The sequence below is a fragment of the Carassius carassius genome, unplaced genomic scaffold (assembly GCF_963082965.1).
Source record: "Carassius carassius unplaced genomic scaffold, fCarCar2.1 SCAFFOLD_57, whole genome shotgun sequence".
NCBI lineage: Eukaryota > Metazoa > Chordata > Actinopteri > Cypriniformes > Cyprinidae > Carassius > Carassius carassius.
This window is the reverse complement of record NW_026775196.1, coordinates 1,042,501-1,067,500: the sequence shown is the minus strand read 5'-3', so window position 1 is coordinate 1,067,500 and position 25,000 is coordinate 1,042,501. Positions and strand designations below refer to the sequence as shown.

At 38.5% G+C, this 25,000-nt stretch overlaps 28 non-coding genes across 28 annotated transcripts; all 28 read right to left on the bottom strand.

The window, feature by feature from the left end:
- Positions 1-8: 8 nt before the first annotated feature.
- Positions 9-127, bottom strand: LOC132137625 (5S ribosomal RNA). Its single transcript, XR_009431950.1, has one exon. It is a non-coding gene; the product is annotated as a 5S ribosomal RNA (ribosomal RNA).
- An 893-nt stretch (positions 128-1,020) lies between these two features.
- LOC132138591 (5S ribosomal RNA) lies at positions 1,021-1,139 on the bottom strand. Its single transcript, XR_009432877.1, has one exon. It is a non-coding gene; the product is annotated as a 5S ribosomal RNA (ribosomal RNA).
- Positions 1,140-1,223: 84 nt separating this feature from the next.
- Positions 1,224-1,342, bottom strand: LOC132138711 (5S ribosomal RNA). Its single transcript, XR_009432994.1, has one exon. It is a non-coding gene; the product is annotated as a 5S ribosomal RNA (ribosomal RNA).
- Positions 1,343-2,238: 896 nt separating this feature from the next.
- Positions 2,239-2,357, bottom strand: LOC132138280 (5S ribosomal RNA). The gene has a single exon (XR_009432580.1). It is a non-coding gene; the product is annotated as a 5S ribosomal RNA (ribosomal RNA).
- Positions 2,358-2,441: 84 nt separating this feature from the next.
- LOC132137624 (5S ribosomal RNA) lies at positions 2,442-2,560 on the bottom strand. Its single transcript, XR_009431949.1, has one exon. It is a non-coding gene; the product is annotated as a 5S ribosomal RNA (ribosomal RNA).
- An 897-nt stretch (positions 2,561-3,457) lies between these two features.
- Positions 3,458-3,576, bottom strand: LOC132138279 (5S ribosomal RNA). The gene has a single exon (XR_009432579.1). It is a non-coding gene; the product is annotated as a 5S ribosomal RNA (ribosomal RNA).
- An 84-nt stretch (positions 3,577-3,660) lies between these two features.
- On the bottom strand, positions 3,661-3,779 carry LOC132137623 (5S ribosomal RNA). Its single transcript, XR_009431948.1, has one exon. It is a non-coding gene; the product is annotated as a 5S ribosomal RNA (ribosomal RNA).
- A 558-nt stretch (positions 3,780-4,337) lies between these two features.
- Positions 4,338-4,456, bottom strand: LOC132138946 (5S ribosomal RNA). The gene has a single exon (XR_009433219.1). It is a non-coding gene; the product is annotated as a 5S ribosomal RNA (ribosomal RNA).
- A 5,894-nt stretch (positions 4,457-10,350) lies between these two features.
- Positions 10,351-10,469, bottom strand: LOC132137621 (5S ribosomal RNA). The gene has a single exon (XR_009431946.1). It is a non-coding gene; the product is annotated as a 5S ribosomal RNA (ribosomal RNA).
- Positions 10,470-10,553: 84 nt separating this feature from the next.
- LOC132138787 (5S ribosomal RNA) lies at positions 10,554-10,672 on the bottom strand. The gene has a single exon (XR_009433067.1). It is a non-coding gene; the product is annotated as a 5S ribosomal RNA (ribosomal RNA).
- A 558-nt stretch (positions 10,673-11,230) lies between these two features.
- LOC132138278 (5S ribosomal RNA) lies at positions 11,231-11,349 on the bottom strand. Its single transcript, XR_009432578.1, has one exon. It is a non-coding gene; the product is annotated as a 5S ribosomal RNA (ribosomal RNA).
- A 227-nt stretch (positions 11,350-11,576) lies between these two features.
- Positions 11,577-11,695, bottom strand: LOC132138277 (5S ribosomal RNA). Its single transcript, XR_009432577.1, has one exon. It is a non-coding gene; the product is annotated as a 5S ribosomal RNA (ribosomal RNA).
- Positions 11,696-11,779: 84 nt separating this feature from the next.
- LOC132137620 (5S ribosomal RNA) lies at positions 11,780-11,898 on the bottom strand. The gene has a single exon (XR_009431945.1). It is a non-coding gene; the product is annotated as a 5S ribosomal RNA (ribosomal RNA).
- An 897-nt stretch (positions 11,899-12,795) lies between these two features.
- LOC132138276 (5S ribosomal RNA) lies at positions 12,796-12,914 on the bottom strand. The gene has a single exon (XR_009432576.1). It is a non-coding gene; the product is annotated as a 5S ribosomal RNA (ribosomal RNA).
- Positions 12,915-12,998: 84 nt separating this feature from the next.
- On the bottom strand, positions 12,999-13,117 carry LOC132137619 (5S ribosomal RNA). Its single transcript, XR_009431944.1, has one exon. It is a non-coding gene; the product is annotated as a 5S ribosomal RNA (ribosomal RNA).
- A 559-nt stretch (positions 13,118-13,676) lies between these two features.
- Positions 13,677-13,795, bottom strand: LOC132138275 (5S ribosomal RNA). Its single transcript, XR_009432575.1, has one exon. It is a non-coding gene; the product is annotated as a 5S ribosomal RNA (ribosomal RNA).
- A 5,895-nt stretch (positions 13,796-19,690) lies between these two features.
- On the bottom strand, positions 19,691-19,809 carry LOC132137618 (5S ribosomal RNA). The gene has a single exon (XR_009431943.1). It is a non-coding gene; the product is annotated as a 5S ribosomal RNA (ribosomal RNA).
- An 84-nt stretch (positions 19,810-19,893) lies between these two features.
- LOC132138786 (5S ribosomal RNA) lies at positions 19,894-20,012 on the bottom strand. The gene has a single exon (XR_009433066.1). It is a non-coding gene; the product is annotated as a 5S ribosomal RNA (ribosomal RNA).
- A 559-nt stretch (positions 20,013-20,571) lies between these two features.
- Positions 20,572-20,690, bottom strand: LOC132138345 (5S ribosomal RNA). The gene has a single exon (XR_009432642.1). It is a non-coding gene; the product is annotated as a 5S ribosomal RNA (ribosomal RNA).
- Positions 20,691-20,774: 84 nt separating this feature from the next.
- LOC132138340 (5S ribosomal RNA) lies at positions 20,775-20,893 on the bottom strand. Its single transcript, XR_009432637.1, has one exon. It is a non-coding gene; the product is annotated as a 5S ribosomal RNA (ribosomal RNA).
- Positions 20,894-21,459: 566 nt separating this feature from the next.
- On the bottom strand, positions 21,460-21,578 carry LOC132137617 (5S ribosomal RNA). The gene has a single exon (XR_009431942.1). It is a non-coding gene; the product is annotated as a 5S ribosomal RNA (ribosomal RNA).
- Positions 21,579-22,136: 558 nt separating this feature from the next.
- LOC132137615 (5S ribosomal RNA) lies at positions 22,137-22,255 on the bottom strand. Its single transcript, XR_009431940.1, has one exon. It is a non-coding gene; the product is annotated as a 5S ribosomal RNA (ribosomal RNA).
- A 560-nt stretch (positions 22,256-22,815) lies between these two features.
- Positions 22,816-22,934, bottom strand: LOC132138707 (5S ribosomal RNA). Its single transcript, XR_009432990.1, has one exon. It is a non-coding gene; the product is annotated as a 5S ribosomal RNA (ribosomal RNA).
- Positions 22,935-23,018: 84 nt separating this feature from the next.
- Positions 23,019-23,137, bottom strand: LOC132137709 (5S ribosomal RNA). Its single transcript, XR_009432035.1, has one exon. It is a non-coding gene; the product is annotated as a 5S ribosomal RNA (ribosomal RNA).
- Positions 23,138-23,708: 571 nt separating this feature from the next.
- Positions 23,709-23,827, bottom strand: LOC132138274 (5S ribosomal RNA). Its single transcript, XR_009432574.1, has one exon. It is a non-coding gene; the product is annotated as a 5S ribosomal RNA (ribosomal RNA).
- An 84-nt stretch (positions 23,828-23,911) lies between these two features.
- On the bottom strand, positions 23,912-24,030 carry LOC132137790 (5S ribosomal RNA). Its single transcript, XR_009432111.1, has one exon. It is a non-coding gene; the product is annotated as a 5S ribosomal RNA (ribosomal RNA).
- A 558-nt stretch (positions 24,031-24,588) lies between these two features.
- LOC132138405 (5S ribosomal RNA) lies at positions 24,589-24,707 on the bottom strand. The gene has a single exon (XR_009432698.1). It is a non-coding gene; the product is annotated as a 5S ribosomal RNA (ribosomal RNA).
- An 84-nt stretch (positions 24,708-24,791) lies between these two features.
- LOC132138341 (5S ribosomal RNA) lies at positions 24,792-24,910 on the bottom strand. Its single transcript, XR_009432638.1, has one exon. It is a non-coding gene; the product is annotated as a 5S ribosomal RNA (ribosomal RNA).
- Positions 24,911-25,000: the final 90 nt, after the last annotated feature.

The following is a 25,000-nucleotide window of genomic DNA, read 5'->3' as shown; positions in this document are numbered from 1 at the left end:
AACCCTAAAGCTTACAGCACCTGGTATTCCCAGGCGGTCTCCCATCCAAGTACTAACCAGGCCCAAACCTGCTTAGCTTCCGAGATCAGACGAGATCGGGCATAGCCAGGTTGGTATGGCCGTAAGCGAAAGCTGCTGCAAAGAGAGGGCTAATTAAAGATCAGCCACTGTAATCTCCAGTACATTATATAAATAGGGACGAAAACCCAAAAGCTTACAGCACCTGGCAATCCCAGGCGGTCTCCCATCCAAGTAGTAACCAGAACCAAACATGCTAAGATTCAGACATCGGGCATTGACTCTTTTCTTTTTTTTTTTTTTTTTGCACGATTATTATATAATTAGTGAAAAAATTCCAAAAAGTAAAAAAATTTGAAAAATTTCCAAAAAGCTTTCAGCACCTGGTATTCCCAGGCGGTTTCCCATCCAAGTACTAACCAGGCATAGCCAGGTATGGCCGTAAGCGAAGGCTGCTGCAGAGAGAGGGCTATTTAAAGATCAGCCACTGTAATCTCCAGTACATCATATAAATAGGGACGAAAACCCAAAAGCTTACAGCACCTGGCAATCCCAGGCGGTCTCCCATCCAAGTAGTAACCAGAACCAAACATGCTAAGATTCAGACATCGGGCATTGACTCTTTTTTTTTTTTTTTGCATGATTATTATATAATTAGTGAAAAAATTCCAAAAAGTAAAAAAATTTCCAAAATTTCCAAAAAGCTTTCAGCACCTGGTATTCCCAGGCGGTTTCCCATCCAAGTACTAACCAGGCATAGCCAGGTATGGCCGTAAGCGAAGGCTGCTGCAGAGAGAGGGCTATTTAAAGATCAGCCACTCTAATCTCCAGTTCAATATATAAGTAGGGAAGAAAACCCAAAAGCTTACAGCACCTGGTATTATTCTCAGGCAGTCTCCCATCCAAGTAATAACCAGAACCAAACATTCTAAGATTCAGAGATCTGGCATTGACTCTTTTTTTTTCCAAGATTATTACATAACTAATGAAAATTTTCCAAAAAGCTTACAGCACCTGGTATTCCCAGGCGGTCTCCCATCCAAGTACTAACCAAGCCCAAACCTGCTTAGCTTTCGAGATCAGACGAGATCAGGCATAGCCAGGTTGGTATGGCCGTAAGCGAAAGCTGCTGCAAAGAGAGGGCTATTTAAAGATCAGACACTCTAATCTCCAGTTCATTATATAAGTTCGGAATAAAACCCTAAAGCTTACAGCACCTGGTATTCCCAGGCGTGTTCCCATCCAAGTACTAACCAGGCCCAAACCTGCTTAGCTTCCGAGATCAGACGAGATCGGGCATAGCCAGGTTGGTATGGCCGTAAGCGAAAGCTGCTGCAAAGAGAGGGCTAATTAAAGATCAGCCACTGTAATCTCCAGTACATTATATAAATAGGGACGAAAACCCAAAAGCTTACAGCACCTGGCAATCCCAGGCGGCCTCCCATCCAAGTAGTAACCAGAACCAAACATGCTAAGATTCAGACATCGGGCATTGACTCTTTTTTTTTTTTTTTTTTTTTGCACGATTATTATATAATTAGTGAAAAAATTCCAAAAAGTAAAAAAAATTGAAAAATTTCCAAAAAGCTTTCAGCACCTGGTATTCCCAGGCGGTTTCCCATCCAAGTACTAACCAGGCATAGCCAGGTATGGCCGTAAGCGAAGGCTGCTGCAGAGAGAGGGCTATTTAAAGATCAGCCACTGTAATCTCCTGTACATTATATAAATAGGGACGAAAACCCAAAAGCTTACAGCACCTGGCAATCCCAGGCGGTCTCCCATCCAAGTAGTAACCAGAACCAAACATGCTAAGATTCAGACATCGGGCATTGACTCTTTTTTTTTTTTTTTTGCATGATTATTATATAATTAGTGAAAAAATTCCAAAAAGTAAAAAAATTTCCAAAATTTCCAAAAAGCTTTCAGCACCTGGTATTCCCAGGCGGTTTCCCATCCAAGTACTAACCAGGCATAGCCAGGTATGGCCGTAAGCGAAGGCTGCTGCAGAGAGAGGGCTATTTAAAGATCAGCCACTCTAATCTCCAGTTCAATATATAAGTAGGGAAGAAAACCCAAAAGCTTACAGCACCTGGTATTATTCTCAGGCAGTCTCCCATTCAAGTAATAACCAGAACCAAACATTCTAAGATTCAGAGATCTGGCATTGATTCTTTTTTTTTTTTTCAAGATTATTACATAACTAATGAAAATTTTCCAAAAAGCTTACAGCACCTGGTATTCCCAGGCGGTCTCCCATCCAAGTACTAACCAAGCCCAAACCTGCTTAGCTTCCGAGATCAGACGAGATCAGGCATAGCCAGGTTGGTATGGCCGTAAGCGAAAACTGCTGCAAAGAGAGGGCTATTTAAAGATCAGACACTCTAATCTCCAGTTCATTATATAAGTTCGGAATAAAACCCTAAAGCTTACAGCACCTGGTATTCCCAGGCGGTCTCCCATCCAAGTACTAACCAGGCCCAAACCTGCTTAGCTTCCGAGATCAGACGAGATCGGGCATAGCCAGGTTGGTATGGCCGTAAGCGAAAGCTGCTGCAAAGAGAGGGCTAATTAAAGATCAGCCACTGTAATCTCCAGTACATTATATAAATAGGGACGAAAACCCAAAGGCTTACAGCACCTGGCAATCCCAGGCGGTCTCCCATCCAAGTAGTAACCAGAACCAAACATGCTAAGATTCAGACATCGGGCATTGACTCTTTTCTTTTTTTTTTTTTTTTTTGCACGATTATTATATAATTAGTGAAAAAATTCCAAAAAGTAAAAAAATTTGAAAAATTTCCAAAAAGCTTTCAGCACCTGGTATTCCCAGGCGGTTTCCCATCCAAGTACTAACCAGGCATAGCCAGGTATGGCCGTAAGCGAAGGCTGCTGCAGAGAGAGGGCTATTTAAAGATCAGCCACTGTAATCTCCAGTACATTATATAAATAGGGACGAAAACCCAAAAGCTTACAGCACCTGGCAATCCCAGGCGGTCTCCCATCCAAGTAGTAACCAGAACCAAACATGCTAAGATTCAGACATCGGGCATTGACTCTTTTTTTTTTTTTTTGCATGATTATTATATAATTAGTGAAAAAATTCCAAAAAGTAAAAAAATTTCCAAAATTTCCAAAAAGCTTTCAGCACCTGGTATTCCCAGGCGGTTTCCCATCCAAGTACTAACCAGGCATAGCCAGGTATGGCCTTAAGCGAAGGCTGCTGCAGAGAGAGGGCTATTTAAAGATCAGCCACTCTAATCTCCAGTTCAATATATAAGTAGGGAAGAAAACCCAAAAGCTTACAGCACCTGGTATTATTCTCAGGCTGTCTCCCATCCAAGTAATAACCAGAACCAAACATTCTAAGATTCAGAGATCTGGCATTGATTCTTTTTTTTTTTTTCAAGATTATTACATAACTAATGAAAATTTTCCAAAAAGCTTACAGCACCTGGTATTCCCAGGCGGTCTCCCATCCAAGTACTAACCAAGCCCAAACCTGCTTAGCTTCCGAGATCAGACGAGATCAGGCATAGCCAGGTTGGTATGGCCGTAAGCGAAAGCTGCTGCAAAGAGAGGGCTATTTAAAGATCAGACACTCTAATCTCCAGTTCATTATATAAGTTCGGAATAAAACCCAAAAGCTTACAGCACCTGGTATTCCCAGGCGGTCTCCCATCCAAGTACTAACCAGGCCCAAACCTGCTTAGCTTCCGAGATCAGACGAGATCGGGCATAGCCAGGTTGGTATGGCCGTAAGCGAAAGCTGCTGCAAAGAGAGGGCTAATTAAAGATCAGCCACTGTAATCTCCAGTACATTATATAAATAGGGACGAAAACCCTAAAGCTTACAGCACCTGGTATTATTCTCAGGCAGTCTCCCATCCAAGTAGTAACCAGAACCAAACATGTTAAGATTCAGACATCGGGCATTGACTCTTTTTTTTTTTTTTTGCACGATTATTATATAATTAGTGAAAAAATTCCAAAAAGTAAAAAATTTGAAAAATTTCCAAAAAGCTTTCAGCACCTGGTATTCCCAGGCGGTTTCCCATCCAAGTACTAACCAGGCATAGCCAGGTATGGCCGTAAGCGAAGGCTGCTGCAGAGAGAGGGCTATTTAAAGATCAGCCACTCTAATCTCCATTTCAATATATAAGTAGGGAAGAAAACCCAAAAGCTTACAGCACCTGGTATTATTCTCAGGCAGTCTCCCATCCAAGTAATAACCAGAACCAAACATTCTAAGATTCAGAGATCTGGCATTGACTCTTTTTTTTTTCCAAGATTATTACATAACTAATGAAAATTTTCCAAAAAGCTTACAGCACCTGGTATTATCAGGCGGTCTCCCATCCAAGTACTAACCAAGCCCAAACCTGCTTAGCTTCCAAGATCAGACGAGATCAGGCATAGCCAGGTTGGTATGGCCGTAAGCGAAAGCTGCTGCAAAGAGAGGGCTATTTAAAGATCAGACACTCTAATCTCCAGTTCATTATATAAATTCGGAATAAAACCCTAAAGCTTACAGCACCTGGTATTCCCAGGCGGTCTCCCATCCAAGTACTAACCAGGCCCAAACCTGCTTAGCTTCCGAGATCAGACGAGATCGGGCATAGCCTTTTTTTTTTTTTTTTTTTTTTTATTAAGAAATTTCAATCAATAAAATACAATAGATTAAACGCAATCAACAGAAAATACAGAACATTGTCTTTACACATCCCTACATTACACATCTTTCCTTTACATAGATAATTTAAAAATCTCCTTCACTTCCTGGCAGCTTCCACATTAAATCATTTAAAACACAATAAACTTTTGGGGTAAAAACATCATAAAAAGAGTCTAACATATTTACACCTTTAAAGTACACATACAGTCTTTCAGTATATAATTCTGTTTTTCTTTTAAACATCCTCCAAATATCCAACACAATTTTTTCCTTTTTAGCCACAGTTCTTCTGTCCCATATTGCACTTTTCATTAGCATTACACACAGATTAATGAAACTTTTGTTTTGAAACTTTTTTTCCCAACCAAACATCACAACTCTGTTCCATTCCATTACATTTTCATCCCACTCCTCAGTCACATCTTTAATTAAACATTTACATTTCCTTAAAAAGTCCTCTAGCTCTCTACAATGTAAAAACATATGTAAAATCCCCTCTTCCTCTTCCTGGCACACTTTACACAGAGCATTTTCTTCCATTCCTATTTTATTTAAAATAACATCAGTAAAAACCACTTTATGCCTTATAAAATACTCCAAACATTCCAATTTTGTTTCCACACATTTCCCCGTCATGTTTCTCCATATACACTCTTTTTTTAAATCTTTGAATTTCTGCACCCAGTAACCATTTGCAATCGGCTCTTTAAAAACATCATCTCTAAAAGCACAATAAATCATTTTCACAGTACATTCCTTAAAATCATACAGTTTTCCCCCTAATTTCACATGAATACATTTCTCTTTTGGCTCTCCTTCCATACTTTCTATTCTTTTTATCCACTCTTTAGGTATTGCATTTTTAATGATTTCATATTTATTTTTTATTACTTGTTCACTGTAATCCTCTTTTGCCTCCTCCATTGCATCTACAATAAATTGTGTTGGTAAAAACCCTTCTTTAAATTCATACAAAACATCTCTCACTCTTGTTATCCCCACTTCCATCCATTTCTTTAAAAAAATTCCTTTGTCTTGTTTTAAAATGTTTTGGTTTAAAAACAGAGGTTGATTTAAAATGTTTTCTCTCCCATGTGGATCATACTCAAGTCTATCTAAAAATTTTCCCCAGGCACTAAACATTTCCCTATAAAACTCTGGTAAGCACTCTGTCATCCAATTCTTTGTTTTCATCCATAAAATCCCATCCCCCATGTTAAAATCCCCACATTTGTTTAAAAAATATTCCATTGTCTTTTTCCATGCAGTTTTGTGACCATCATCTAGATATTTTTTTACTATTTTAATTCTTAAGCTATTTTTTCTCTGTTCAACATCAATTAATCCCATCCCTCCTTTCCCTATTTCTCCTATTAATGTACTATATGCAATTCTTGACGGTTTACTATTCCATAAAAAATCTAAAAAACATTTTTTCAACCTTGTCTCCACCCACATTGGCATAGCAGTCACATATAAAACATACCACAACTTTGACACCATTAACACATTTAAAATTAAAACCTTCCCTTTTAAACTTAATGTCCTCAATTTCCAAAAATTTAACCTTCTTTCAATACCTCCTACTATTTCTTCCCACATTTTTTCTTTAACATTCCTTTCTTCTTTTCCCATTAGAACACCTAAAATCCTTATTTCTTTTGTTTCTTTAAAATGAAAATACTCTGTTAAAACAGTCACTCCTCCAAATCTCATATATATAGTTTTTTCTTCATTTATCTTACCTCCTGATCCCCTACAAAACATCTGTACTACTTCCATTACTTTATTAACACTCTCTATATCTTTAACTATTATTGTCGTATCATCTGCATATTGAAATATTTTTTCATTTCCCCCACTTCCTTCAATGTTTATCCCTCTTATGTCTTTGTCTATTTTAATAGCTAATCCCAATGGTTCTGCAACTAAAGAATATAAAAGCGCTGATAATGGACATCCTTGTCTTATTGATCTAGTAATTTTAAAACATTCAGTTAAAAAACCATTACACTGTATTCTTGTTATTGCTCCCCTATATAAAATTGTAATCCACTAGATAAAATTTTCCCCAAACCCGTACCTTCTTAAAATTCCAAATAAATATTCATGCTCCACTCTATCAAAAGCCTTTTCGAAATCCAAACTAATAACATATCCTTTTTTGTTTTTTTCTTTCATATATCTTATTCTATCTATTATACTTAAAGTTGTGTCCGCTATATCTTTCCCTTTAACTCCATACACTTGATTTGTTTCAATTATGGTTGGCATTACCTCTTTCAATCTGTTGGCTAAAACTTTTGTTAAAATTTTCAGATCTGTATTCAACATTGTAATTGGTCTATAATTTTTTAAGTCTACTTTATCTCCTTTTCTTTTGTATATCAACTTTAATAATCCCATCCCCATTCTCTGATTCATTTCTTCTTTTTTAAAGATCTCTTCATATACTTCTTTTAAAATACTGGTTAAAAAATCTTTAAAAACAATATAAAATTCACTCCCCAAACCATCTATACCTGGACTTTTATTTTTGTTTAATTCACTTATTGCTCTTTTTATCTCTTCTTCTCTTATCTCTTCATCACACTCTTTTTTGTCTACTTCTCCTACTGTTGTTTTTATTTGCTTAAGTAACTCCAATTTCTCTTCTTCCTTCAACCCCTCAGTACTAAACAGGTTCTCATAATATGCTTTTACTTCTTTTAATATTTCCTCATTTGTTTCCACCACTACACCATTTTTTCCTCTTATTTCTTTAATCATTCCAGCTTTCCCTCGTATTTTTTCTAGATCAAAGAAAAATTTTGTACATTTTTCTCCCTCCACAGTATATTTAGCTTTACTTCTTAGCCTTGCTCCTTCATATTTTTTCTCTTCCATTTCTTTCAATATTCCCTCCAATTCTTTTATTTTTTGTATATCTTTCCCATTCTCATTTAATTCCTTTTCCAATTTTTCTCTTATTTCTCTCTCCTTCTTCCTCTTACATATCTGTATTAATTTGCAATACTTTATTGTGAATTTTTTAACTAAATATTTAACATTTTCCCACCATATCCTTTTATCTTCACTGTACATTTCATTCTCCTTTTCTTTTTCAATAATTTCTTTAATACTTAAAACATACTCCTCATTCTTCAAAACCTCTACATTTAACACCCATACACCCGGCCCTCTTTTCACTGAACTCCAGTCTACTTGCAAAAAAATTGGTTTATGGTCACTTAAGCTTGATTCTTCATATTTAATGTTACCGATATATCCTTCAATGTTCCTTGTACACAAAATAAAATCAATCCTTGTCTTACACATAAAATTCCCTACTAATTGCCTCCTTGAATATTCTTTCTTTTTTTCATTTCTTTCTCTCCATACATCAATCATATTATTTTCTTCCATTAATAGTTTCAGTTCTTTTCTTCCTTTATCATTTTTAAAAACCATTCCCTCACCCATTTCTAATTTACTGAAAACGGTATTAAAATCACCCATCATAATAACTTCTTTATGCTTTTTAAAAAAATCTCTTAATACATTAAAATATTCCTTCTTTTCATTCTCTACAGTCGGTGCATGAATATTAACTACAATAACTTTTTTCTCCTCATACTCCATTTCAACCGCAATACATTTCCCATCTACGTCATTATATATTGTTTTACATGATACCCCACAGTTTTCTTTTATTAAAATCGCAACTCCTCTTCCAAGCCTCCCATCACCATTGTTATATAAAATCTCTCCGCTCCACCTTTTCCTTATTTCAGTCATGTACTCTTCCCTCCAGATAGTTTCTTGTAATAAAATCACATCCTCTCCTTTACACATTTCTTTCACCTTTTCAAATTTACCCATGTCCATCAATCCCCTTGCATTAAAAGTAACACAACTTAAAACCATTAAAATAAATAAAAATAAATACATAAAAACCATTATTTTCCATCTTCTCCCTCCAGCCCTCTTAACACTTCATATCTGTTTACACTTTTTACTCGGCCCCTTGTCATTAACTTTTTTCTTGCATTTTCCACATTTGGTTTTACCTTTAATGTTCTTCTTCTACTTTGTCCTCTCTCCCCTCTGTCTTTTCCCATGTTGTCCATCCTTGGTTCTTCTTCACTGTCCATTTCTTTGTTTTGATCATACATTCCCTGTCCATCCCTCTCCACATTATCCAAAAGATTTTTAAAACTGTCCGATATTTCCATTTCTGTCCATTGGGTATTCTGTTCTGCTGTTTGTTCCTCATCCATATCATTCTTTTTTCCTTCTTCTTCTTCCTCTTGGTTGCCTGATCCTCCTTCTGTTTCCTTTTGTGATAATCCTTCATCCCCTTGTCCTTCATCAATATCTCCTTCCTCTTCAGTGTTTCCTTCATGCACCTGTCCGTCCACCCGATGCTCCAGACCTCCTTCCTCTCCCTCCATCCAACACTCACACTTGTTTAAAATCTTTTGACACTCCGGGCATCTGACCGCATTGCAATCCCTTGCGAAATGTCCCCTTTCCTCGCACTTGTAACACTTAAATTCAGGGCATTCTTTGAGCAGATGATCCGGGCTCATGCACAGCTTACAGGTCTTCACCTGGTGGCTGTGCATCACCCTAAAGTACTGCGGCCCTTCTGCTGTTTCCAGCTTTGTGCTGTAGGGCAATGATGCCACCTCCTTGGGGAATCTCACTTTTAAAAACCTTGTTCCATCCTCTATTTCAGTGCCCGGGTAGCATCTTCTTTTTAATTTTGAAATGGGATTAACTCCCCATCCCTCCAATTTTCTAAAAATGTCTTTATCATCAAGGTAGACGGGCAGGTGCATGAAGGAAACAACATAATCTCTATTTTGCAGTTTCTTTATCTCACAGTTAACTCCTTTAATTAACAATCCCTCAGTCAGTTCATCACATGTTTCTTCTTTCTCCATTGTCAGTTCATATTCCTTTCCTTGTCTTGGCCTTAGTGCTAAAATTTTACCATATCCACATTTTTCCATCACCACTTTAATAATATCCACAGCTCTCACCTCATTTACGTTCTCGACATTCACAATCACAGTTGCCTCCTTTAAGTATTTCCTTTCACCAATTTTATCTCTTGCATCTTGTTTTTTACCGTGTCCTGCTCGTTGTCGATACTCCACTCCAGGGTCATTTGCCATGCGTGTCTCTCCAGCCAGTCCAGGGTCATTTGCCATACGTGTCTCTCCAAGCAGTCCAGTGTCGTTTGCCATACGTGTCTCTCCAGCCAGTCCAGTTTCGTTTGCCATACGTGTCTCTCCAGCCATTCCAGTTTCGTTTGCCATGCGTGTCTCTCCAGCCAGTCCAGTGTCGTTTGCCAATAATCCGTCCATTGTACAAAAATCAAACAAAAAATTAACCACCCTCCAGCCAGCAAGATGCTGCTGTTAGGTGGTTTAAAACTGAAAAAACACAAAAAATAAACTAAAGTCCAAAAACAACTCACAAAACAAACACTGACAGAAAAATCAAAATGGAGGAGAGCCTTCCTCTCCCAACTGCAGCCAACACTTCCTGTAGCTCTCTAGCGCCCTCAGGTTGGTATGGCCGTAAGCGAAAGCTGCTGCAAAGAGAGGGCTATTAAAAGATCAGACACTCTAATCTCCAGTTCATTATATAAGTTCGGAATAAAACCCAAAAGCTTACAGCACCTGGTATTCCCAGGCGGTCTCCCATCCAAGTACTAACCAGGCCCAAACCTGCTTAGCTTCCGAGATCAGACGAGATCGGGCATAGCCAGGTTGGTATGGCCGTAAGCGAAAGCTGCTGCAAAGAGAGGGCTAATTAAAGATCAGCCACTCTAATCTCCAGTACATTATATAAATAGGGAGGAAAACCCAAAAGCTTACAGCACCTGGCAATCCCAGGCGGTCTCCCATCCAAGTACTAACCAGGCCCAAACCTGCTTAGCTTCCGAGATCAGACAAGATCGGGCATAGCCAGGTTGGTATGGCCGTAAGCGAAAGCTGCTGCAAAGAGAGGGCTAATTAAAGATCAGCCACTGTAATCTCCAGTACATTATATAAATAGGGACGAAAACCCAAAAGCTTACAGCACCTGGCAATCCCAGGCGGTCTCCCATCCAAGTAGTAACCAGAACCAAACATGCTAAGATTCAGACATCGGGCATTGACTCTTTTTTTTTTTTTTTGCACGATTATTATATAATTAGTGAAAAAATTCCAAAAAGTAAAAAAATTTGAAAAATTTCCAAAAAGCTTTCAGCACCTGGTATTCCCAGGCGGATTCCCATCCAAGTACTAACCAGGCATAGCCAGGTATGGCCGTAAGCGAAGGCTGCTGCAGAGAGAGGGCTATTTAAAGATCAGCCACTCTAATCTCCAGTTCAATATATAAGTAGGGAAGAAAACCCAAAAGCTTACAGCACCTGGTATTATTCTCAGGCAGTCTCCCATCCAAGTAATAACCAGAACCAAACATTCTAAGATTCAGAGATCTGGCATTGACTCTTTTTTTTTTTTTCAAGATTATTACATAACTAATGAAAATTTTCCAAAAAGCTTACAGCACCTGGTATTCCCAGGCGGTCTCCCATCCAAGTACTAACCAAGCCCAAACCTGCTTAGCTTCCGAGATCAGACGAGATCAGGCATAGCCAGGTTGGTATGGCCGTAAGCGAAAGCTGCTGCAAAGAGAGGGCTATTTAAAGATCAGCCACTCTAATCTCCAGTTCAATATATAAGTAGGGAAGAAAACCCAAAAGCTTACAGCACCTGGTATTATTCTCAGGCAGTCTCCCATTCAAGTAATAACCAGAACCAAACATTCTAAGATTCAGAGATCTGGCATTGATTCTTTTTTTTTTTTTCAAGATTATTACATAACTAATGAAAATTTTCCAAAAAGCTTACAGCACCTGGTATTCCCAGGCGGTCTCCCATCCAAGTACTAACCAAGCCCAAACCTGCTTAGCTTCCGAGATCAGACGAGATCAGGCATAGCCAGGTTGGTATGGCCGTAAGCGAAAACTGCTGCAAAGAGAGGGCTATTTAAAGATCAGACACTCTAATCTCCAGTTCATTATATAAGTTCGGAATAAAACCCTAAAGCTTACAGCACCTGGTATTCCCAGGCGGTCTCCCATCCAAGTACTAACCAGGCCCAAACCTGCTTAGCTTCCGAGATCAGACGAGATCGGGCATAGCCAGGTTGGTATGGCCGTAAGCGAAAGCTGCTGCAAAGAGAGGGCTAATTAAAGATCAGCCACTGTAATCTCCAGTACATTATATAAATAGGGACGAAAACCCAAAAGCTTACAGCACCTGGCAATCCCAGGCGGTCTCCCATCCAAGTAGTAACCAGAACCAAACATGCTAAGATTCAGACATCGGGCATTGACTCTTTTCTTTTTTTTTTTTTTTTTTGCACGATTATTATATAATTAGTGAAAAAATTCCAAAAAGTAAAAAAATTTGAAAAATTTCCAAAAAGCTTTCAGCACCTGGTATTCCCAGGCGGTTTCCCATCCAAGTACTAACCAGGCATAGCCAGGTATGGCCGTAAGCGAAGGCTGCTGCAGAGAGAGGGCTATTTAAAGATCAGCCACTGTAATCTCCAGTACATTATATAAATAGGGACGAAAACCCAAAAGCTTACAGCACCTGGCAATCCCAGGCGGTCTCCCATCCAAGTAGTAACCAGAACCAAACATGCTAAGATTCAGACATCGGGCATTGATTCTTTTTTTTTTTTTTTTGCATGATTATTATATAATTAGTGAAAAAATTCCAAAAAGTAAAAAAATTTCCAAAATTTCCAAAAAGCTTTCAGCACCTGGTATTCCCAGGCGGTTTCCCATCCAAGTACTAACCAGGCATAGCCAGGTATGGCCGTAAGCGAAGGCTGCTGCAGAGAGAGGGCTATTTAAAGATCAGCCACTCTAATCTCCAGTTCAATATATAAGTAGGGAAGAAAACCCAAAAGCTTACAGCACCTGGTATTATTCTCAGGCAGTCTCCCATCCAAGTAATAACCAGAACCAAACATTCTAAGATTCAGAGATCTGGCATTGATTCTTTTTTTTTTTTCAAGATTATTACATAACTAATAAAAATTTTCCAAAAAGCTTACAGCACCTGGTATTCCCAGGCGGTCTCCCATCCAAGTACTAACCAAGCCCAAACCTGCTTAGCTTCCGAGATCAGACGAGATCAGGCATAGCCAGGTTGGTATGGCCGTAAGCGAAAGCTGCTGCAAAGAGAGGGCTATTTAAAGATCAGACACTCTAATCTCCAGTTCATTATATAAGTTCGGAATAAAACCCAAAAGCTTACAGCACCTGGTATTCCCAGGCGGTCTCCCATCCAAGTACTAACCAGGCCCAAACCTGCTTAGCTTCCGAGATCAGACGAGATCGGGCATAGCCAGGTTGGTATGGCCGTAAGCGAAAGCTGCTGCAAAGAGAGGGCTAATTAAAGATCAGCCACTGTAATCTCCAGTACATTATATAAATAGGGACGAAAACCCTAAAGCTTACAGCACCTGGTATTATTCTCAGGCAGTCTCCCATCCAAGTAGTAACCAGAACCAAACATGTTAAGATTCAGACATCGGGCATTGACTCTTTTTTTTTTTTTTTTGCACGATTATTATATAATTAGTGAAAAAATTCCAAAAAGTAAAAAATTTGAAAAATTTCCAAAAAGCTTTCAGCACCTGGTATTCCCAGGCGGTTTCCCATCCAAGTACTAACCAGGCATAGCCAGGTATGGCCGTAAGCGAAGGCTGCTGCAGAGAGAGGGCTATTTAAAGATCAGCCACTCTAATCTCCATTTCAATATATAAGTAGGGAAGAAAACCCAAAAGCTTACAGCACCTGGTATTATTCTCAGGCAGTCTCCCATCCAAGTAATAACCAGAACCAAACATTCTAAGATTCAGAGATCTGGCATTGACTCTTTTTTTTTTCCAAGATTATTACATAACTAATGAAAATTTTCCAAAAAGCTTACAGCACCTGGTATTCCCAGGCGGTCTCCCATCCAAGTACTAACCAAGCCCAAACCTGCTTAGCTTCCGAGATCAGACGAGATCAGGCATAGCCAGGTTGGTATGGCCGTAAGCGAAAGCTGCTGCAAAGAGAGGGCTATTTAAAGATCAGACACTCTAATCTCCAGTTCATTATATAAATTCGGAATAAAACCCTAAAGCTTACAGCACCTGGTATTCCCAGGCGGTCTCCCATCCAAGTACTAACCAGGCCCAAACCTGCTTAGCTTCCGAGATCAGACGAGATCGGGCATAGCCTTTTTTTTTTTTTTTTTTTTTTTTATTAAGAAATTTCAATCAATAAAATACAATAGATTAAACGCAATCAACAGAAAATACAGAACATTGTCTTTACACATCCCTACATTACACATCTTTCCTTTACATAGATAATTTAAAAATCTCCTTCACTTCCTGGCAGCTTCCACATTAAATCATTTAAAACACAATAAACTTTTGGGGTAAAAACATCATAAAAAGAGTCTAACATATTTACACCTTTAAAGTACACATACAGTCTTTCAGTATATAATTCTGTTTTTCTTTTAAACATCCTCCAAATATCCAACACAATTTTTTCCTTTTTAGCCACAGTTCTTCTGTCCCATATTGCACTTTTCATTAGCATTACACACAGATTAATGAAACTTTTGTTTTGAAACTTTTTTTCCCAACCAAACATCACAACTCTGTTCCATTCCATTACATTTTCATCCCACTCCTCAGTCACATCTTTAATTAAACATTTACATTTCCTTAAAAAGTCCTCTAGCTCTCTACAATGTAAAAACATATGTAAAATCCCCTCTTCCTCTTCCTGGCACACTTTACACAGAGCATTTTCTTCCATTCCTATTTTATTTAAAATAACATCAGTAAAAACCACTTTATGCCTTATAAAATACTCCAAACATTCCAATTTTGTTTCCACACATTTCCCCGTCATGTTTCTCCATATACACTCTTTTTTTAAATCTTTGAATTTCTGCACCCAGTAACCATTTGCAATCGGCTCTTTAAAAACATCATCTCTAAAAGCACAATAAATCATTTTCACAGTACATTCCTTAAAATCATACAGTTTTCCCCCTAATTTCACATGAATACATTTCTCTTTTGGCTCTCCTTCCATACTTTCTATTCTTTTTATCCACTCTTTAGGTATTGCATTTTTAATGATTTCATATTTATTTTTTATTACTTGTTCACTGTAATCCTCTTTTGCCTCCTCCATTGCATCTACAATAAATTGTGTTGGTAAAAACCCTTCTTTAAATTCATACAAAACATCTCTCACTCTTGTTATCCCCACTTCCATCCATTTCTTTAAAAAAATTCCTTTGTCTTGTTTTAAAATGTTTTGGTTTAAAAACAGAGGTTGATTTAAAATGTTTTCTCTCCCATGTGGATCATACTCAAGTCTATCTAAAAATTTTCCCCAGGCACTAAACATTTCCCTATAAAACTCTGGTAAGCACTCTGTCATCCAATTCTTTGTTTTCATCCATAAAATCCCATCCCCCATGTTAAAATCCCCACATTTGTTTAAAAAATATTCCATTGTCTTTTTCCATGCAGTTTTGTGACCATCATCTAGATATTTTTTTACTATTTTAATTCTTAAGCTATTTTTTCTCTGTTCAACATCAATTAATCCCATCCCTCCTTTCCCTATTTCTCCTATTAATGTACTATATGCAATTCTTGACGGTTTACTATTCCATAAAAAATCTAAAAAACATTTTTTCAACCTTGTCTCCACCCACATTGGCATAGCAGTCACATATAAAACATACCACAACTTTGACACCATTAACACATTTAAAATTAAAACCTTCCCTTTTAAACTTAATGTCCTCAATTTCCAAAAATTTAACCTTCTTTCAATACCTCCTACTATTTCTTCCCACATTTTTTCTTTAACATTCCTTTCTTCTTTTCCCATTAGAACACCTAAAATCCTTATTTCTTTTGTTTCTTTAAAATGAAAATACTCTGTTAAAACAGTCACTCCTCCAAATCTCATATATATAGTTTTTTCTTCATTTATCTTACCTCCTGATCCCCTACAAAACATCTGTACTACTTCCATTACTTTATTAACACTCTCTATATCTTTAACTATTATTGTCGTATCATCTGCATATTGAAATATTTTTTCATTTCCCCCACTTCCTTCAATGTTTATCCCTCTTATGTCTTTGTCTATTTTAATAGCTAATCCCAATGGTTCTGCAACTAAAGAATATAAAAGCGCTGATAATGGACATCCTTGTCTTATTGATCTAGTAATTTTAAAACATTCAGTTAAAAAACCATTACACTGTATTCTTGTTATTGCTCCCCTATATAAAATTGTAATCCACTAGGTAAAATTTTCCCCAAACCCGTACCTTCTTAAAATTCCAAATAAATATTCATGCTCCACTCTATCAAAAGCCTTTTCGAAATCCAAACTAATAACATATCCTTTTTTGTTTTTTTCTTTCATATATCTTATTCTATCTATTATACTTAAAGTTGTGTCCGCTATATCTTTCCCTTTAACTCCATACACTTGATTTGTTTCAATTATGGTTGGCATTACCTCTTTCAATCTGTTGGCTAAAACTTTTGTTAAAATTTTCAGATCTGTATTCAACATTGTAATTGGTCTATAATTTTTTAAGTCTACTTTATCTCCTTTTCTTTTGTATATCAACTTTAATAATCCCATCCCCATTCTCTGATTCATTTCTTCTTTTTTAAAGATCTCTTCATATACTTCTTTTAAAATACTGGTTAAAAAATCTTTAAAAACAATATAAAATTCACTCCCCAAACCATCTATACCTGGACTTTTATTTTTGTTTAATTCACTTATTGCTCTTTTTATCTCTTCTTCTCTTATCTCTTCATCACACTCTTTTTTGTCTACTTCTCCTACTGTTGTTTTTATTTGCTTAAGTAACTCCAATTTCTCTTCTTCCTTCAACCCCTCAGTACTAAACAGGTTCTCATAATATGCTTTTACTTCTTTTAATATTTCCTCATTTGTTTCCACCACTACACCATTTTTTCCTCTTATTTCTTTAATCATTCCAGCTTTCCCTCGTATTTTTTCTAGATCAAAGAAAAATTTTGTACATTTTTCTCCCTCCACAGTATATTTAGCTTTACTTCTTAGCCTTGCTCCTTCATATTTTTTCTCTTCCATTTCTTTCAATATTCCCTCCAATTCTTTTATTTTTTGTATATCTTTCCCATTCTCATTTAATTCCTTTTCCAATTTTTCTCTTATTTCTCTCTCCTTCTTCCTCTTACATATCTGTATTAATTTGCAATACTTTATTGTGAATTTTTTAACTAAATATTTAACATTTTCCCACCATATCCTTTTATCTTCACTGTACATTTCATTCTCCTTTTCTTTTTCAATAATTTCTTTAATACTTAAAACATACTCCTCATTCTTCAAAACCTCTACATTTAACACCCATACACCCGGCCCTCTTTTCACTGAACTCCAGTCTACTTGCAAAAAAATTGGTTTATGGTCACTTAAGCTTGATTCTTCATATTTAATGTTACCGATATATCCTTCAATGTTCCTTGTACACAAAATAAAATCAATCCTTGTCTTACACATAAAATTCCCTACTAATTGCCTCCTTGAATATTCTTTCTTTTTTTCATTTCTTTCTCTCCATACATCAATCATATTATTTTCTTCCATTAATAGTTTCAGTTCTTTTCTTCCTTTATCATTTTTAAAAACCATTCCCTCACCCATTTCTAATTTACTGAAAACGGTATTAAAATCACCCATCATAATAACTTCTTTATGCTTTTTAAAAAAATCTCTTAATACATTAAAATATTCCTTCTTTTCATTCTCTACAGTCGGTGCATGAATATTAACTACAATAACTTTTTTCTCCTCATACTCCATTTCAACCGCAATACATTTCCCATCTACGTCATTATATATTGTTTTACATGATACCCCACAGTTTTCTTTTATTAAAATCGCAACTCCTCTTCCAAGCCTCCCATCACCATTGTTATATAAAATCTCTCCGCTCCACCTTTTCCTTATTTCAGTCATGTACTCTTCCCTCCAGATAGTTTCTTGTAATAAAATCACATCCTCTCCTTTACACATTTCTTTCACCTTTTCAAATTTACCCATGTCCATCAATCCCCTTGCATTAAAAGTAACACAACTTAAAACCATTAAAATAAATAAAAATAAATACATAAAAACCATTATTTTCCATCTTCTCCCTCCAGCCCTCTTAACACTTCATATCTGTTTACACTTTTTACTCGGCCCCTTGTCATTAACTTTTTTCTTGCATTTTCCACATTTGGTTTTACCTTTAATGTTCTTCTTCTACTTTGTCCTCTCTCCCCTCTGTCTTTTCCCATGTTGTCCATCCTTGTTTCTTCTTCACTGTCCATTTCTTTGTTTTGATCATACATTCCCTGTCCATCCCTCTCCACATTATCCAAAAGATTTTTAAAACTGTCCGATATTTCCATTTCTGTCCATTGGGTATTCTGTTCTGCTGTTTGTTCCTCATCCATATCATTCTTTTTTCCTTCTTCTTCTTCCTCTTGGTTGCCTGATCCTCCTTCTGTTTCCTTTTGTGATAATCCTTCATCCCCTTGTCCTTCATCAATATCTCCTTCCTCTTCAGTGTTTCCTTCATGCACCTGTCCGTCCACCCGATGCTCCAGACCTCCTTCCTCTCCCTCCATCCAACACTCACACTTGTTTAAAATCTTTTGACACTCCGGGCATCTGACCGCATTGCAATCCCTTGCGAAATGTCCCCTTTCCTCGCACTTGTAACACTTAAATTCAGGGCATTCTTTGAGCAGATGATCCGGGCTCATGCACAGCTTACAGGTCTTCACCTGGTGGCTGTGCATCACCCTAAAGTACTGCGGCCCTTCTGCTGTTTCCAGCTTTGTGCTGTAGGGCAATGATGCCACCTCCTTGGGGAATCTCACTTTTAAAAACCTTGTTCCATCCTCTATTTCAGTGCCCGGGTAGCATCTTCTTTTTAATTTTGAAATGGGATTAACTCCCCATCCCTCCAATTTTCTAAAAATGTCTTTATCATCAAGGTAGACGGGCAGGTGCATGAAGGAAACAACATAATCTCTATTTTGCAGTTTCTTTATCTCACAGTTAACTCCTTTAATTAACAATCCCTCAGTCAGTTCATCACATGTTTCTTCTTTCTCCATTGTCAGTTCATATTCCTTTCCTTGTCTTGGCCTTAGTGCTAAAATTTTACCATATCCACATTTTTCCGTCACCACTTTAATAATATCCACAGCTCTCACCTCATTTACGTTCTCGACATTCACAATCACAGTTGCCTCCTTTAAGTATTTCCTTTCACCAATTTTATCTCTTGCATCTTGTTTTTTACCGTGTCCTGCTCGTTGTCGATACTCCACTCCAGGGTCATTTGCCATGCGTGTCTCTCCAGCCAGTCCAGGGTCATTTGCCATACGTGTCTCTCCAAGCAGTCCAGTGTCGTTTGCCATACGTGTCTCTCCAGCCAGTCCAGTTTCGTTTGCCATACGTGTCTCTCCAGCCATTCCAGTGTCGTTTGCCATGCGTGTCTCTCCAGCCAGTCCAGTGTCGTTTGCCAATAATCCGTCCATTGTACAAAAATCAAACAAAAAATTAACCACCCTCCAGCCAGCAAGATGCTGCTGTTAGGTGGTTTAAAACTGAAAAAACACAAAAAATAAACTAAAGTCCAAAAACAACTCACAAAACAAACACTGACAGAAAAATCAAAATGGAGGAGAGCCTTCCTCTCCCAACTGCAGCCAACACTTCCTGTAGCTCTCTAGCGCCCTCAGGTTGGTATGGCCGTAAGCGAAAGCTGCTGCAAAGAGAGGGCTATTAAAAGATCAGACACTCTAATCTCCAGTTCATTATATAAGTTCGGAATAAAACCCAAAAGCTTACAGCACCTGGTATTCCCAGGCGGTCTCCCATCCAAGTACTAACCAGGCCCAAACCTGCTTAGCTTCCGAGATCAGACGAGATCGGGCATAGCCAGGTTGGTATGGCCGTAAGCGAAAGCTGCTGCAAAGAGAGGGCTAATTAAAGATCAGCCACTGTAATCTCCAGTACATTATATAAATAGGGAGGAAAACCCAAAAGCTTACAGCACCTGGCAATCCCAGGCGGTCTCCCATCCAAGTACTAACCAGGCCCAAACCTGCTTAGCTTCCGAGATCAGACAAGATCGGGCATAGCCAGGTTGGTATGGCCGTAAGCGAAAGCTGCTGCAAAGAGAGGGCTAATTAAAGATCAGCCACTGTAATCTCCAGTACATTATATAAATAGGGACGAAAACCCAAAAGCTTACAGCACCTGGCAATCCCAGGCGGTCTCCCATCCAAGTAGTAACCAGAACCAAACATGCTAAGATTCAGACATCGGGCATTGACTCTTTTTTTTTTTTTTTGCACGATTATTATATAATTAGTGAAAAAATTCCAAAAAGCAAAAAAATTTTAAAAATTTCCAAAAAGCTTTCAGCACCTGGTATTCCCAGGCGGATTCCCATCCAAGTACTAACCAGGCATAGCCAGGTATGGCCGTAAGCGAAGGCTGCTGCAGAGAGAGGGCTATTTAAAGATCAGCCACTCTAATCTCCAGTTCAATATATAAGTAGGGAAGAAAACCCAAAAGCTTACAGCACCTGGTATTATTCTCAGGCAGTCTCCCATCCAAGTAATAACCAGAACCAAACATTCTAAGATTCAGAGATCTGGCATTGACTCTTTTTTTTTTTTTTCAAGATTATTACATAACTAATGAAAATTTTCCAAAAAGCTTACAGCACCTGGTATTCCCAGGCGGTCTCCCATCCAAGTACTAACCAAGCCCAAACCTGCTTAGCTTCCGAGATCAGACGAGATCAGGCATAGCCAGGTTGGTATGGCTGTAAGCGAAAGCTGCTGCAAAGAGAGGGCTATTTAAAGATCAGACACTCTAATCTCCAGTTCATTATATAAGTTCGGAATAAAACCCAAAAGCTTACAGCATCTGGTATTCCCAGGCGGTCTCCCATCCAAGTACTAACCAGGCCCAAACCTGCTTAGCTTCCGAGATCAGACGAGATCGGGCATAGCCAGGTTGGTATGGCCGTAAGCGAAAGCTGCTGCAAAGAGAGGGCTAATTAAAGATCAGCCACTGTAATCTCCAGTACATTATATAAATAGGGACGAAAACCCAAAAGCTTACAGCACCTGGCAATCCCAGGCGGTCTCCCATCCAAGTAGTAACCAGAACCAAACATGCTAAGATTCAGACATCGGGCATTGACTCTTTTTTTTTTTTTTTTTTTTTTTTGCATGATTATTATATAATTAGTAAAAAAATTCCAAAAAGTAAAAAAATTTGAAAAATTTCCAAAAAGCTTTCAGCACCTGGTATTCCCAGGCGGTTTCCCATCCAAGTACTAACCAGGCATAGCCAGGTATGGCCGTAAGCGAAGGCTGCTGCAGAGAGAGGGCTATTTAAAGATCAGCCACTCTAATCTCCAGTTCAATATATAAGTAGGGAAGAAAACCCAAAAGCTTACAGCACCTGGTATTATTCTCAGGCAGTCTCCCATCCAAGTAATAACCAGAACCAAACATTCTAAGATTCAGAGATCTGGCATTGACTCTTTTTTTTTTTTTCAAGATTATTACATAACTAATGAAAATTTTCCAAAAGCTTACAGCACCTGGTATTCCCAGGCGGTCTCCCATCCAAGTACTAACCAGGCCCAAACCTGCTTAGCTTCCGAGATCAGACGAGATCGGGCATAGCCAGGTTGGTATGGCCGTAAGCGAAAGCTGCTGCAAAGAGAGGGCTAATTAAAGATCAGCCACTGTAATCTCCAGTACATTATATAAATAGGGACGAAAACCCTAAAGCTTACAGCACCTGGCAATCCCAGGCGGTCTCCCATCCAAGTAGTAACCAGAACCAAACATGCTAAGATTCAGACATCGGGCATTGACTCTTTTTTTTTTTTTTTTGCACGATTATTATATAATTAGTGAAAAAATTCCAAAAAGTAAAATTTTTTTCAAAATTTCCAAAAAGCTTTCAGCACCTGGTATTCCCAGGCGGTTTCCCATCCAAGTACTAAACAGGCATAGCCAGGTATGGCCGTAAGCGAAGGCTGCTGCAGAGAGAGGGCTATTTAAAGATCAGCCACTCTAATCTCCAGTTCAATATATAAGTAGGGAAGAAAACCCAAAAGCTTACAGCACCTGGTATTATTCTCAGGCAGTCTCCCATCCAAGTAATAACCAGAACCAAACATTCTAAGATTCAGAGATCTGGCATTGACTCTTTTTTTTTTTTTCAAGATTATTACATAACTAATGAAAATTTTCCAAAAGCTTACAGCACCTGGTATTCCCAGGCGGTCTCCCATCCAAGTACTAACCAGGCCCAAACCTGCTTAGCTTCCGAGATCAGACGAGATCGGGCATAGCCAGGTTGGTATGGCCGTAAGCGAAAGCTGCTGCAAAGAGAGGGCTAATTAAAGATCAGCCACTGTAATCTCCAGTACATTATATAAATAGGGACGAAAACCCTAAAGCTTACAGCACCTGGCAATCCCAGGCGGTCTCCCATCCAAGTAGTAACCAGAACCAAACATGTTAAGATTCAGACATCGGGCATTGACTCTTTTTTTTTTTTTTTTTGCACGATTATTATATAATTAGTGAAAAAATTCCAAAAAGTAAAAATTTTTTCAAAATTTCCAAAAAGCTTTCAGCACCTGGTATTCCCAGGCGGTTTCCCATCCAAGTACTAAACAGGCATAGCCAGGTATGGCCGTAAGCGAAGGCTGCTGCAGAGAGAGGGCTATTTAAAGATCAGCCACTCTAATCTCCAGTTCAATATATAAGTAGGGAAGAAAACCCAAAAGCTTACAGCACCTGGTATTATTCTCAGGCAGTCTCCCATCCAAGTAATAACCAGAACCAAACATTCTAAGATTCAGAGATCTGGCATTGACTCTTTTTTTTTTTTTTCAAGATTATTACATAACTAATGAAAATTTTCCAAAAGCTTACAGCACCTGGTATTCCCAGGCGGTCTCCCATCCAAGTACTAACAAAGCCCAAACCTGCTTAGCTTCCGAGATCAGACGAGATCAGGCATAGCCAGGTTGGTATGGCCGTAAGCGAAAGCTGCTGCAAAGAGAGGGCTATTTAAAGATCAGACACTCTAATCTCCAGTTCATTATATAAGTTCGGAATAAAACCCAAAAGCTTACAGCACCTGGTATTCCCAGGCGGTCTCCCATTCAAGTACTAACCAGGCCCAAACCTGCTTAGCTTCCGAGATCAGACGAGATCGGGCATAGCCAGGTTGGTATGGCCGTAAGCGAAAGCTGCTGCAAAGAGAGGGCTAATTAAAGATCAGCCACTGTAATCTCCAGTACATTATATAAATAGGGACGAAAACCCAAAAGCTTACAGCACCTGGCAATCCCAGGCGGTCTCCCATCCAAGTAGTAACCAGAACCAAACATGCTAAGATTCAGACATCGGGCATTGACTCTTTTTTTTTTTTTTTTTTTTTTTTTTTGCACGATTATTATATAATTAGTGAAAAAATTCCAAAAAGTAAAAAAATTTGAAAAATTTCCAAAAAGCTTTCAGCACCTGGTATTCCCAGGCGGTTTCCCATCCAAGTACTAACCAGGCATAGCCAGGTATGGCCGTAAGCGAAGGCTGCTGCAGAGAGAGGGCTATTTAAAGATCAGCCACTCTAATCTCCAGTTCAATATATAAGTAGGGAAGAAAACCCAAAAGCTTACAGCACCTGGTATTATTCTCAGGCAGTCTCCCATCCAAGTAATAACCCGAACCAAACATTCTAAGATTCAGAGATCTGGCATTGACTCTTTTTTTTTTTTTCAAGATTATTACATAACTAATTAAAATTTTTTCAAAAAGCTTACAGCACCTGGTATTCCCAGGCGGTCTCCCATCCAAGTACTAACCAAGCCCAAACCTGCTTAGCTTCCGAGATCAGACGAGATCAGGCATAGCCAGGTTGGTATGGCCGTAAGCGAAAGCTACTGCAAAGAGAGGGCTATTTAAAGATCAGACACTCTAATCTCCAGTTCATTATATAAGTTCGGAATAAAACCCAAAAGATTACAGCACCTGGTATTCCCAGGCGGTCTCCCATCCAAGTACTAACCAGGCCCAAACCTGCTTAGCTTCCGAGATCAGACGAGATCGGGCATAGCCAGGTTGGTATGGCCGTAAGCGAAAGCTGCTGCAAAGAGAGGGCTAATTAAAGATCAGCCACTGTAATCTCCAGTACATTATATAAATAGGGACGAAAACCCAAAAGCTTACAGCACCTGGCAATCCCAGGCGGTCTCCCATCCAAGTAGTAACCAGAACCAAACATGCTAAGATTCAGACATCGGGCATTGACTCTTTTTTTTTTTTTTTGCATGATTATTATATAATTAGTGAAAAAATTCCAAAAAGTAAAAAAATTTGAAAAATTTCCAAAAAGCATTCAGCACCTGGTATTCCCAGGCGGTTTCCCATCCAAGTACTAACCAGGCATAGCCAGGTATGGCCGTAAGCGAAGGCTGCTGCAGAGAGAGGGCTATTTAAAGATCAGCCACTCTAATCTCCAGTTCAATATATAAGTAGGGAAGAAAACCCAAAAGCTTACAGCACCTGGTATTATTCTCAGGCAGTCTCCCATCCAAGTAATAACCAGAACCAAACATTCTAAGATTCAGAGATCTGGCATTGACTCTTTTTTTTTTTTCAAGATTAATTACATAACTAATGAAAATTTTCCAAAAAGCTTACAGCACTTGGTATTCCTAGGCGGTCTCCCATCCAAGTACTAACCAAGCCCAAACCTGCTTAGCTTCCGAGATCAGACGAGATCAGGCATAGCCAGGTTGGTATGGCCGTAAGCGAAAGCTGCTGCAAAGAGAGGGCTATTTAAAGATCAGACACTCTAATCTCCAGTTCATTATATAAGTTCGGAATAAAACCCAAAAGCTTACAGCACCTGGTATTCCCAGGCGGTCTCTCATCCAAGTACTAACCAGGCCCAAACCTGCTTAGCTTCCGAGATCAGACGAGATCGGGCATAGCCAGGTTGGTATGGCCGTAAGCGAAAGCTGCTGCAAAGAGAGGGCTAATTAAAGATCAGCCACTGTAATCTCCAGTACATTATATAAATAGGGACGAAAACCCAAAAGCTTA